This window comes from Chrysochloris asiatica, unplaced genomic scaffold (assembly GCF_000296735.1).
Source record: "Chrysochloris asiatica unplaced genomic scaffold, ChrAsi1.0 scaffold00048, whole genome shotgun sequence".
Classification (NCBI taxonomy): domain Eukaryota; kingdom Metazoa; phylum Chordata; class Mammalia; order Afrosoricida; family Chrysochloridae; genus Chrysochloris; species Chrysochloris asiatica.
The window spans coordinates 10,405,431-10,416,936 of NW_006408566.1; the positions used below are offsets into that span (position 1 = coordinate 10,405,431).

Here is an 11,506-nt window from a genome sequence, read left to right on the forward strand (position 1 = left end):
GGATGGATAGGCACAGCGGCAGCAGCCGTGGGCTCAAATGTAACAATGACTATGATACAGGATCAGGCGGTGTTTTCTTCTGTTGTGCATAGGGTGGCTATGAGTCAGTATGGACTCGATGGCACCTAACAATAACAACAATAGTTGCATCTAAAAATCATGAGCAAAATCTACAAGTATTTAAGACAGTCTATTTTGAATACTTATCAAATTCTGTAAGTGGTACTTTGATCACAAATTCTATAAGTGATGAATTATTAAGAGGCTAGTGGCATGAATGAAAGAAAAAAAAAAAAAAAGTACTACTAGGGCTAGGGGCACTGAATCTCTAAACCAAGTAAAAGATAAAAGATTGAGAGGTAAGCCAATTAGAAACCATGCTTCCACTTTGAAAATCTGGGCACAATCTGGAAACCCTAAGATTCTACTTTGATGATAGCAGAAGGTACCAGCAATGGGAGATTGGCTAGAACGTGACCAAAGATGGGGAACCTAACAGCGAACACCATATATAAAACTTTAACACAAAGAGCAATACACCCAGTATATTGAGGGAACTTGGAAGAGAAAGCCAGGTAGCTAGAAAGACCCTAGAGATGAGACATCTGGAAATGAAAACAAGCAAACTTCTGACAATGAATAAATCAAAGAAGAAATTATTATCACAATTAGAATACACCTCCAAGTAAAGAATGTCATGGAGGTCACTATCACCATTCTCCTTAAATCCTGCTCTGAAAGTCTTAAAAAGAGTAACAAGCCATGGAGGGTACAAAAAGATACAAATATTAGACAGAGAATGAATCAAGAACATCTTTATTTGCTTAAAAATACAATTATCTACATAGAAAATATGAAAGAAGCTAGGTAAAATCATTAGAATTTATATGACAATTTAGAAAGGTAACTGGAAATAAAATAAATATATTTCATAAACCTTAAATTTCAAGCTTGAAAAATAATATTTTGAACACTACCATTTACAATAGAGTCCCGGTGTGGTGCTGTAGGATAAACATTGGACTTCTAACCACAAGATTGGTGGTTCAAACCACTCCTCGGAAAGCCTATCCAGGGTTGTTATGAGTCAGAAGAGACTCATAACACTTAACAACAACAATATTCACAATAGAAAAGAAAAATGAAGTTGTAAGAAATCATCCCACTTGCACAGACATGCAAATCTTTTATAACGCAAATTACAAATGGGTTAAGAATAGCAGTAGGAGCCCTGGTAGTGCAATGGTTAAGCACTTGGCTACCAGAGGAAAGATTGGCAATCTACACCATACATCTTTGGCATCCTCGGGAGAAAGACCTGGCGGCCATGTGCTCGCATGAAGATTCCGGGCTAGAAAACCCTATGCGGTGGTTCTGGTCTATGGAACAACATTGTCGAGTCAAAATAGACTTGATGCCACTTCACAACACAGATCAATTCAATAAAGAGATACATCATATCAGTGTTGTTGCTGTGAAGTGCCATCGAGTCGGTTCCGACTCAGAGCAACCCTGTATAGGGTTTCCAAGGAATGGCTGGTGAGTTTGAACCACTGACCTTGTGGTTCAAGCCGATCTTGCAGTCCAGTGCTTTATCCCACAGCACCATACCAAGTAGAAGACTCATTATCATAAAGATGTTCTTTCCAAATTGATCTATAAATTTGGTATGATGCCATTTAAAGTGCCAAACTTTAATCCCATTTAGAAGCACAATGCTGTTTTAGAATTGGGCAAACTGATTCTTTGTTCAGATGTAAGAACAAGGAGGCTGCAGAAGAAGCTCTCAGGAAAAATACTGCAAGGGCAGAAGGGGGAAGGCGCCTACAGTGGTTTGGCCTATCAGATATTAAAAGTTATTAAAAAACTAGAATCTAAAGTGGTACCAAAGTGATGATTGACAAACAAATAGAAACAAAACTTCATACATGAAGGAAAACTGAGTAGTGAGAGACAACACATTCCAAACAAATAAAGAAAAGAAAGATTGCTCAATAGATTTTCTAGGACACTTGGAAATACATACCGGGAAAAAAAATGAAATTGGATACCTACTTCACACCCAATACCCAAATCAACCCCAGGTGGACTGACATCTTAAATAAAAAAGGCAAGTTTTAAAACACAATGGAAAACATCTTTTAGTTTTTTGAGGTAGAAAATATATTTTTTTAAAACAGAAACAAGAAAGCAGGAAGCAAAAAGAAAAAGGTTGATTTCAAAAACTGACTCCTTTAAAATGGAAAAATCAGTTCTTTAGAAGATAACATATAGAGAACGAAAAAACAAACCCCAGACTGGGTGAACATATATGTAAGAATAAAGCTGCAAGAGAGCCCAGTATAGTAGCCACTAGACAGATGTGGTGTTAGAGGATAAGCACTGGACTGCAAGGTCAGTTTGAACAGCAAAGTTAGTGGCTCAAACTCACCAGCCATTTCTCTGAACACCTAAACAGGGTCGATATAAGTCAGAACCCATTGGATGGCCCTTAATAACAACAACAGTCATGTGTGGTGTTCTCGTGTGGCACCGTATGGTAAGCATTGCACTGCTAACCCAAGGTTGGCAGTTCAAACTCATCAGCCACTACTTGATATGCGTTGGAACCAATTCAAAGACACTTAATAACTAACAACAAGAGGCACATAGATATTTTAAGAGAATAATTTAACAAAAAACAAGACAGCAGAAACCAAAAAGAAAGATTGATTTAAAATTTTACTCCATTAAAATCAAAACCTCAATTCTTTAAAAGATATATAAAACAATGAAAAGGTAAGCCACACACTGGCAGGATATATTTATTAAGAATAAAGATTTAAGGCAGCCTGCTAACCACAAGGTCGGCAATTCAAACCCACCAGACAGGAGACAACAACCATGCCCATACAGCCCAGACACAACCTACTGTTTGCAGCTCCATCCACTGGGTCAGAGCCAATACCAGCTCTGGTAGCGTAGTGGTTACGAATTGGGCTGTGAGCCACAAGGTCAGCAGTTCAAAACTACCAGCTGTTCCATGGGAGAAAGACGAGGCATTTTGTTCCTGTAAAGATATACAGCCTCAGACACCCTCTGCAGGGTCGCTATGAGTCAGAACTGACTCCATGGCACATAACAACATACCACCTGACCAACGACAGATAGCAGCCAACACCAGCCAAACCCACTCTAAACTGAGGTGTTTCCATTCTTTAATGACACATACAAGGGACAGTTGCTGAGAGCCCAAGAACATATCAACATACAATCCTCAATTAAATGTAAATATGACAACACCACATGTTTTGGAAACAATTTGAGCTCACACAAAGAAGCAAGAGAGACTGGATCAAACGAATGACCAAGATACAGAGCCAGAAAGCATTTCTGAGGAAAAAAAGTTGATGGAAAAAGAATGCTATGTGGGTACCTTCAAATTACAGGGTAACCTTGAAGAAAATTCACATCAAAATGAAATGAAAAAGAGCAAAATCAGAAAGATTTAGTAAACATTAGCACACAGAAATGAAAATAAAGTCCACAAACAAAATGAATTTAGCACAGAAAATTACGTGAAATAAAGAAACCAACATCACTACACACACACACACAAAAAAAAAAAAACCACATAGGAAAATGACAGCAATCAATTCACACCTATTGATAATTACACTGAATGTAAACTGATCATAAGAGACAGTAGCAGAATGAATAAGAAAACAGGATCCTTTGATTAGCTGTGTTTGTGCACATCATACAGTCTAAATGTCTATAAACAGAAGAATGGTTAAATAAGCTTTTGTACATACACACAATATACCAAATGGAATACTACGCAATGTTGAATATTGATGAATCTGCAAAACACCTCACAGCATGGATAAACTTGGAGGGCATTATGCTCGTAGAAATTAGTCAACCACAAAAGGACAACTATTGTGTTTGACCACTGCTGTAAAGTTAAAGGGTATTCTTGATAAAAGAAACAATCTATGATGGTTATTAGGCAGGGGGCTGGGGTGAGGGCAAATTGTTCATGGATTAGAGTGTAGAAACATGCTAACATGTGTGCCAGGGCAGGCAATATACAAGAGGGAGGTTGGCAGAAGAAAGATGAAGGCAGTGGGGGATGCACGAGTTGTAAAGTGAATAGAAATAAATACTGTTAACTGATGGTACATGGAGGAGACTGCAATCATTGTAATGAAGCAAAGTATATGATTTGTTGAATGTAAAATTGATGATGTTTGGTAAAAAGTTTACACATTTCATATAAAAAATCAATTTGAACCACAAGGTGGATGATTCAAACCTACAAGCCGCTCCTTGGAAACCCTAGACAGAGTCGCTATGAGTCAGAACTGACTCAAGGGCACTCAGGAGCAATACAGATGGAATACACAGGAATCAAACTGACTACATCTGTGTAAGAGATGATGGAGAAGCTCAGTGGTGGTGGTGTACCATCAAGTTAGTTCTGATTCATAGCGATCCTATAGAGGGGTTCCCAAGGATTAAATCTTTATAGGAGCAAAAAGCCTCATCTTTGATCAGTGGAGCAGTTGGTAGATCCAAAGTGCTTACTTTGTGGTTAGCAGCTTAACACATAATTACTATGCTACCAGGGTTTCTGTGAGAAATACATTATCATTAGTTGAAACAAGGGGTTGACTAAAACCGATTATCAATTACTCATATGCATGTTCAGGTTGAAGCTGAAGAAAATTAATACAAGTCCACAAGTCAAAATATGACTTTCTCATTCCCAGCAAAAAGGACCAATCCCAGTCCATTTCAGCTCAGTGATGCCTGTCGTTGATGTTAAGTGATATTTAGTCAGTTCCGACTCATGGCAACTTTATATGTGGTTTCCAAGGCTGTGAATCTTTACCGGGGCAGAAAGTTTCATCTTACTTCTGTAGAGTGGCTGCTGAGCTCACACCATCAACCTTGTGGTTGCTGTTGTTGTTAAGTGTCATCGAGTTAGTTCTGACCCATAACAACCCTGTATAGGGTTTCAAAGGAGCGAATGGTGAGTTTAAACCGCTGACCTTGCAGTTCAAACCGACTTTGCAATCCAGCACCTTAACCCACAGCACCACACCAGGACTCTGACATTGTGGTCGTACTCCAGTAATTCGACAGTGCCACCATGCTCCCATTATTTAACCAATAGAACTGAAGGAAAAAAATCAAGCCTTGAGTTACAGTATTTTGCCCACGTTGTTGTTGTTAAGTGCCGTCGAGTCGGTTCCAACTCATAGCAACCCTGTATAAGGTTTCTGAGGAGTGGCTGGTGAATATGAAGTGCCGACCTATGGTTCAAACTGACCTTCCTGTCCAGTGTTTATCCTTTAATACTGAAACTTGGTGCTTGAAGTTTATCTTCAGTTATGTCATGTACAATAAATAAACAGGTAAAAACTCATTTCAATCTCATCAGCAATCAGAGTAAAACAAATTAAAGCCCAACACTGCGGAAGCAGTTTGGCACCATACAGTCTTGTTAAACCAACAATTCTATTCATGAGAAAGGGTTCTCAAGCTCAGCTAAGCATTCCCTCCTCCTACCTAAAGCATTTGTATGTATGGATATTACACATTCACATGTACACATCCATTTACACACACAAATAAAATGTGTTCATAGAATTTACTAGGCAGAGAGCAGGGATACTAAAATTACTGGGATTGAAATAACTACACACTTAAACTATGTACAAGGAGGTACAAACAAAAATGTTCATTATAGAACAGGTACTGTACACAATATCAACACTGGAAAATAATCCAAATGTCATCAACACTAGAAAAGATAAATAGACTATAATGGAATATCATGGAAATTGAAAATAAATGACACTTAAATACATATAAATTAACATAGATGATTCTAAAGAATACTGAAACTAGCAAGATATATTAACATAAACAGTATGCTTTGAATATATGTGAGAATTAAAACAACAAAACAAAACAGTTTATTCTTTAAGGATATTTACACATGCAAACTTACAGGGAAAAAAAATTGCAAAAACAACAATATAGTAGTTAACTAAAAATCAGGATAGGGTTACCTCTGGGATTGGGTGGATCACACAAGGACCTTCTAAATACTGGGATAGTTTTGCTTCTTAAACTGGGTGATAGGTATGGATATTCATCAGTATATTTCTTTAATCTATACATTATGTTAAATATACTATTCACATATTTGATCTACTTTAAAAAAACAAAAACTTTATTACTTTCTAGCAGGAATATTTGAAATTTCTGAAGTTCATTGATAACAATTGTTGCTGTTAAGTGTCATCAAGTCGTTTCCAACCCATAGCAACCCTGTATAGGGTTTTCCAGGAGCAGCTGGTGAGCCTGAACCGCTGACCTTTGGTTCAAACCAACTTTGCAGTCCAGCGCATTAACCCACAGCGCCACACCAGGACTCCATTAATAACAACAATGCCAGTTATATTATCAAGTTCTGAAGATGGAGATGAAGTATGAATGACTCTAATGTGGGGCATTTTACAGAATGGGGAAAAGAGGCAAGCATTTCCTCTTTAGATTTATTTCATCTAGGGTGAGGTACCAAAATTCTTAATCTAATCTAGTTATTAATCTAGTTGAAGGAGATACCAAAAGTCACTCTTTGCTCACTATAAAATGGGGTTAACCCTTGTCCAGTTCAGCCCACAAGTCTATTGTTCAGATGAAGTAATATCAAATTACTTAGCAAATATGCAAATACAAGTTGCTGTTGTTGTATACTAAAAGGGTCTAGAACTCATGTTGGAGAAGAAATAATTATTTGGTGTTATTGTCAAGTGCTGTCAAGTCACTTTTGACTCATAGCAACACTGTATAGGGCTTCCAAGGAGCAGCTGGTGGATTTGAACCGTTGACCTTGTGGTTCCAAGTCCAGTCCAAGTGCAGCGCCCACACCAGGAGTTCCATTTACATACTAAAAGGATATGGAAATCATGTTGTAGAATAAATTATTTAGGACCAGCATACACTGAAATTCAGCCTAAATAATATAAGACATGATAATTATCATCAAATACTAGATGGAAAAAAAGGCATGAGATCTATTTGTTAAGAATTCTCTTAGAAGGCATAACCAGGTCCAATGAAGAAACACTTAACAAGTGGCGCCACTGTTAGGCACTCAGCTGCTAACCAAAAGTGGGTGGTTCAAACCCACCAGAGTCTCCAAGTGGGGAGGATATGCCAGTCTGTTTCCATAAAGATTTCACAGCCTTAGGAACCCTATGAGGCAGTTCTACTCAATCCAGTAAGGTTACTGCAAGTCATAACCTATTTGATGGCAATGGGTGTGGGGTTTTTGTTTATATCAAGAGAATCTAAGAGGGGATTTCTTGACAATAAGAGAGAGTAGTAGATTTAGAACAGGCTATGTGGTAACTTTGTTTCACTTGAACTGTCCAGATACAAACAAAGTTCCGCATGCATTTTTCAAAATAAACTCTTTAAATATACAGAGACTATAACTTTGTGCCTAACTCGTTTTGAAATGACCCCTTAATAGTCGATGGAATTTTAGGCAATGTATTTTACATCTTGGAATTTCAGTTTCCTCATTTGTGATAAAGAGAGTATCTTTCCTTCAAGGTTATTTTGAAAAATCATGGTGACATTTAAAATAACCTAGCACTAGTTTTCCATAAATGTTCAATAGCTGCTATTATTTTTCCTAGAAGTATTATTGAAGGTTTCTAAACTTGTTCTTAGCTAGATAACTAAGGCAAGGAGATCAGTTCAAGAAAACAAAACAACTTATATGTTTGAAAACAGCACAAAGAAGAGGCTGTATCTGATACTTCAGGAAAAGCAGCAAAACTGCTATGGGTCAGATTCTTTAAAATGTTATCCAAAGGCCTAAGGTCTCCCAAAAAGTTTCCTCAAGTATGTCTTCTATCATAAAATCTGTTTTAAATTTCATGGGCCTGAAAAGCACTTTTCAGTTTGCCAGAATAAAAATAAGACAGTGTTTTTAGTTGTTTAATGATACTATAACAAAAATATCTGAGTGGATGGCTTAACAAACAAATTTATCTTCTCAGTTTGGTGTTAAGTACCATCGAGTCAGTTTCTGCATAGGGTTTCTGAACAGTGACTGGTGAGCTTGAACTACCGACTTTACAGTTCAAAGTGACTTTGCAGTCCAGTGCATTAACCCACAGCCGAATTCAGAATGTCGGCTCTAAGGAAAGGATTTCTCTTTCTGTCTACTCGTGGGGAAGGTTCTCATCTCCTTTCAGCATCTGGGGGCCACGTATCCCTTGAAGATTTCCATGTGTCTTGGCATCAATCTTCCCCTGGGTCTAAGCCGTTCTCAGCACAAGGATACTGGGTCCAAAAGATATACTCTTTTACTGGGGCTATTTCTTTAGCAATTCTTTACTGGGGCTACTGAATTCTTCTTTATCCCTCCCCCTCCCTTCACTGCTCACCTCTCTCGTTTATCTCTTATAAGTTAAAAAGTGGTGCCAATGCACCCGAGGCAAATTTCCCTTACATAGGATCAGGACTGTGACCTGAGGGTGTTGTATCCCACCCTAATCCCCTTGCAACCTATAGTCTGAACACACCAGGTTTTACCATGGAGGATGATCACATCATCACATAACTGTCAAACCACTGAGCAGCAGGGCCCAAACAAGCTGACACATATTTTGGGGTACCACAATTCAATCCATGGCAGACATGAATTTTGTATATAAAACTTGATTCAGCAAAATCACATTATATTCACTATGATTTTGGTAATTGGTTTTTTTTGTGTGTGTGTGTGTGTGTGTGTGTTTTATAAATTAACAGATCATAACTAGCAAGTCCTTGCATTTAACCTGCAGAAACAAACAAAAAAGGCCACACTTTACAAATAGGAAATGCTGAATTTCAAAATTAAAATCATAGGTAAGCATAAATAAATAACTATCCTACAAATACTTTCATTCCAATATCGCTCACAAACCTTTTTCTTCTTGTATAACAGTTCTGAAGCTCAGATCAAGTCACGCTGCTGTCCATGAATAAAATTAAGCAGCACCCCCCCAAAGTTTAAATCATTGTGCATTCTGCCACAGTTATCTTTTTATTCTGTGCAAGCACTTTACAACACTCTGTGTGGATTGTAGCTTGGGCATGTTTTTTAACTTAAGTTTCAAACCGAGCTTCAAATTACCAGTGACGATCACACGCTGTAATGAAGTTGGTGGATTAGCTGAAATTAAAAACCCAGAATCCTCTTTACTAACGTTCTTTTCAAGCAGATCAATTATTTATGACCAAGTTCACCAACACTATGTTTTAATTTAGAGGCAATCCATTTGAAGCCAGCTATTTGAAGTAAACAGAATCTGGCTTCAAAACTTTTCCGCACCACAGAGTACAGGAAGAAGATGGGAGGCAAGTGAGAAAGAGAGAATACCACACACAAAAAAAAAAAAATCAAAAAGAAAGAGACAAAAGCCACAGCATCCACTGGGCTACTTCTCTGTCCGAACCTTCCACATAGATGGTTTCATTTCATGCTCATTTAATTTTACATAATTTCATTTCATTCTCACAACCCTATGAGGCAGATATTATGTTTCCCTTATTTAAGATTGATGCTCAAAAGCCTAAATCATTTATTTTGGGTCACTGAGTGACCTGGGGTTTGTCTGATTCCAAAGCCTGAGCACTTTCTTATGCATCAGATAAAATAAAACCTTAAAATCTGAATCACTTGGGGATCTTCAAAACAATAAAATGGAATTGAATACAAGTAACAAAGTCCTGGTGTGGCACTACAGGATAAGCACTGGGCTGTTAACAGCAAGGTCGGTGGTTCAAACCCACCAGCCGCTCCTTAGAAACCTTAGAAATCAAAATAGAGGTTTGATATGAATCAGCAACCAAATTGATGATGCTTAACAACAACAAATGCTTCCAAAGTATTCAGTGAATAACCGAAAGCCATGGTTTTGACTGCTTTTGAGAACCTGAAGTGTGAGGTTGCCACCAACATGCTTCAGGTGCATCTGCAAGGATGCTTTTATAAGACGGCAGTGTCTAAGTGAGAATAAAAGGAAACCATAAGTGGAGATCACATGGAAGGAGGAATGAAGCCACCTCCAGAAGCAAAATGAAGGCAGAGAACAGTAAGGATTCAATAGTCTCTTACCTGTTGTACTTCACTTTCTCCATTTGAGATTTTCTCAGTGTACACAAAGGAATTGAATATCCGCTGCAACAAAAAGAAAATGAACAAATATTAAGAGTTTCGAAATAAGACAGCCATCTTCCTTATGGGAGTATGGGTGAGTAATTTATTTACCACCAAAATAGAATCAAGTAGGAAAAAACAAAAACAAAAAACAATTAAAATACGCTAATTTTACACAGTATCAGCCAGTCAATCATACTTACATAAGCAATACCCAGGCACTTCTGCAGTGAAATAAACCAGATGTTACCCTATATTTTTCATTTTCAAAAATACATTTAATTATAGATTTCCGGAGTCCATGCCATTTTATCTGACTGGTATAATCTGACATAGTTGTGTTTCTCATTTAAATCCTGCACTCCCTGAATGTTGTAATTGTTTACAGATGCTAAAATCTAATGTAATAAAGCTCTTTAAAAAAAGGATTCTTTCCATATTCTCTCATGTCCTTGTCTAGTCAGTACCTACCCAGCATTGCCTATCACTTTCATTACCCAAGCATCGTCCCCTCAGGGAAGTAACATAAGAGGACATAATTGCCAAATATGGGTGGCCTTAGAGAAGATCCAGTTCTTTTAGATGCCAGGAAACATGACAATACTGCCAGGACATTAGCCTAAAGTACATCACACAAACACACACATTCTTTCACTTGTCTCTGCACATATCCACTAGTGTAAGCATTGTCTATATTTTCAAAGTGCCTTTGTGGACTTACGACTTTATGAAATCCTACATTTACTAAAAGGTGCTCTGGTAGCGTTGTGGTTAGGAATCGGGCTGCCAACCGCAAGGTCAGCAGTTTGAAACTACCAGCCGCTCCGTGGGAGAAAGAACAGGCTTTCTGCTCCCATAAAGATTTACAGCCTCGGAAACCCTGTTCAGGGTCGCTATGGGTCGGAACCAACTCGACGGCACTTAACAACAACAACAGCATTTACTAAGGAATTCCTAAGAACTAAAAAAAAAAGAAAAAGAAAGTTGAAGTGTAGCAGCTTCATTGTGTATTCTAAAGCCATCACTGTAACCTTCCAGACGAGCAGGGAGTGAGTCAGACCCAGAGATGTCAGCTAACATTTCCTTATTCTTCTCGATCCTGTTTATTGCCAAGGGTTTGTCAGTATCTGGGACAGCTTCCCAGTCAACAATACACCTGCATGGTTCTGGTGAGGAAAACAAATAGTAAGTTCATTAAGGGTTGAAGAATCGAATGAAGGAAAATTGAGGTGCTGGAGCAGACTTGGGAAGCATTGGGATGTAATTACAGTTTGGAAAATTATAATT

The 11,506-nt window shown here is 38.0% G+C and overlaps 1 protein-coding gene across 1 annotated transcript in view; it reads right to left on the minus strand.

Annotated features, from left to right (window-relative positions):
- Positions 1-10,234, minus strand: part of CACHD1 (cache domain containing 1) — a 228,958-nt gene extending 218,724 nt beyond the window's left edge. Inside the window, exon 1 of the mRNA XM_006862460.1 lies at positions 10,178-10,234. The gene's annotated coding sequence lies outside the window, so the exon portion shown is untranslated. The remainder of the gene's footprint in view (positions 1-10,177) is intronic.
- Between the last annotated feature and the right edge of the window lie 1,272 nt (positions 10,235-11,506).